Source organism: Octodon degus, unplaced genomic scaffold (assembly GCF_000260255.1).
Source record: "Octodon degus isolate 3935 unplaced genomic scaffold, OctDeg1.0 scaffold00010, whole genome shotgun sequence".
NCBI lineage: Eukaryota > Metazoa > Chordata > Mammalia > Rodentia > Octodontidae > Octodon > Octodon degus.
Window position 1 is genome coordinate 21,723,188 of NW_004524586.1, and position 1,752 is coordinate 21,724,939.

The 1,752-nt window shown below is 51.7% G+C and overlaps 1 protein-coding gene across 5 annotated transcripts in view; it reads right to left on the reverse strand.

Moving 5' to 3' along the window:
* Plekha1 (pleckstrin homology domain containing A1) overlaps window positions 1-257 on the reverse strand; it is a 111,458-nt gene extending 111,201 nt beyond the window's left edge. For all 5 annotated transcript variants that reach the window (XM_004625602.2, XM_023708935.1, XM_023708933.1 and 2 more), the window contains exon 1: window positions 135-257. The gene's annotated coding sequence lies outside the window, so the exon portion shown is untranslated. The remainder of the gene's footprint in view (window positions 1-134) is intronic.
* Window positions 258-1,752: the final 1,495 nt, after the last annotated feature.

A 1,752-nucleotide genomic window follows, 5' to 3' on the forward strand; every position in this document is an offset into this window, starting at 1 on the left:
CAGCGGACGCGCGGGCGCCTCCCGCTCCCCACCGCCGGCGTGGCGCTCCGGGAACACCGCCGCCGCCTCACACCGGGCCTCGTCACCTCCTCCCCCCGCCCTAGCGCGGCCACGCGCCACACACCCTACTTTACCGAGGACTCAGTCCGGAGCACCCGCGGCACCGCCGCCCCGGCTCCCACAGGCACTCAGCTGCCGGGAGCGGCGCCCACGACGGCCCGCCCGCGCACTGCGCATGCGCGCTCCGCGCCGCCTCAGCCCGCAGACAGCGACTGAGATTCCGGAGCAGACACGCCCAATTTATGGAGACTACAAGTCCCGGCAGGCTTCGCGCGCCCAGCCGTTCAGCGGGACGGGTCGGATGGCTTCCTAGTTCTACAGCGCAACCAAGGTGCGCCGGGTGGGAGGGCCGCTCTACGAGCTCCAGGCCCCTGCGTTGCGGTGTGTCTTGGGACTCGTAGTTCTTGAGAACCACGAGGCTTGACTTGGAGGTGGAACTTCGGGTTCTCTGACGTCATCGCCTGGAGCAGCGAGTTGCAGGGATCTTTAAAAATAGGCTTCTTTCCTTTGCAGATAATTTGTTTGCAAGCTGTCCCACAGTTCGTCCAAAAGGCTGCGGTGCGACCTGGAGAAAAAATGCTTTATAGCTCTGCTTTCCAATGTTTCGCTCCTTAACTATTTCTCCCTAGAAATAAAGCTGTACCTCCCACTTGGTGTTAATGGAACTGGAGGCTAAGAAGAATTTAAGGAGTAGCCCGAAGTCTTTCAGTACAGATGTATTCTCATAAATATTTATAAGTGTTTAACGTAATTGTTGGGCACTTACAACGTGCAAAGCACCTGCCCTCTTGGAGCCTGCGTTTGGTGAGGGGAGCTGGTGTGTACATAAGCAACATGATCACAGAGTTGGAGACAGGTTGAACCCAGGAGATGTGCTCGAACTTGCGATCCTCTTGCCTCAGCCTACAGGCTCTTGACAGGTCCTAATGCAATGATGGAGAGACAAGTTTCAGAGGGCGTTTCAGGGGAGCCTTCTTCAGAGAGAATAGCCTGGGAAATCGGCCGAGAAAGTGATACTAAAACTTAAATCTGAATGAGAAATATTCAGACGTGCATAGGGGTGGCAAAGAATTACTTGCCGCACCTTTTACAGCACATGGCATATCCTACTCTTAGTATTTGTTCCTTTTGTGTACTTCCTTCTCTCTCCCTGTACAGCCTGATGTCACGTACTTCCCTCTTTAGAATCTTTTCTCAGCATCTTTCAGAGCATCCTTCCTATGTGAAGGTGAACACAGGATAGCCAGTGTCCTGAGGCAGAACGTGCTGTTCTCTCAGATGAATAAGCTGATGGAATCAGCTGCTTGGAATCCATGAAACTCCACGGAATGTTCTCGTGCGGGCTCTCCAGCTGCTGATCTTCAGCTGCCTAGGTGATTGGTCTGTTGTTTTGAGAATCCTTAATACAGACTCCTCTGCATCTTCGTTTTCCTTATCTGTATAATAGTTTGAAGGGATTGGCCTCACAGGATCTACAAATTGGCCAATTTAGATTGTTTGTTTTGTTGGCTTAACTAAATGTGTGGCTGCCATTTAAAAATAAAAAGTTTTCACTGGCCCCGAAGACCAAGTGTTGTGGTGAACGCCGTAATTCCAGCACTGGGGAGGCTGAAACAGGATCACTATGAGTCTGAGCTATGTAGTGAGACCCTGTACCAAATACATAAGATTAAAATTAAAGAAAAAAATTGT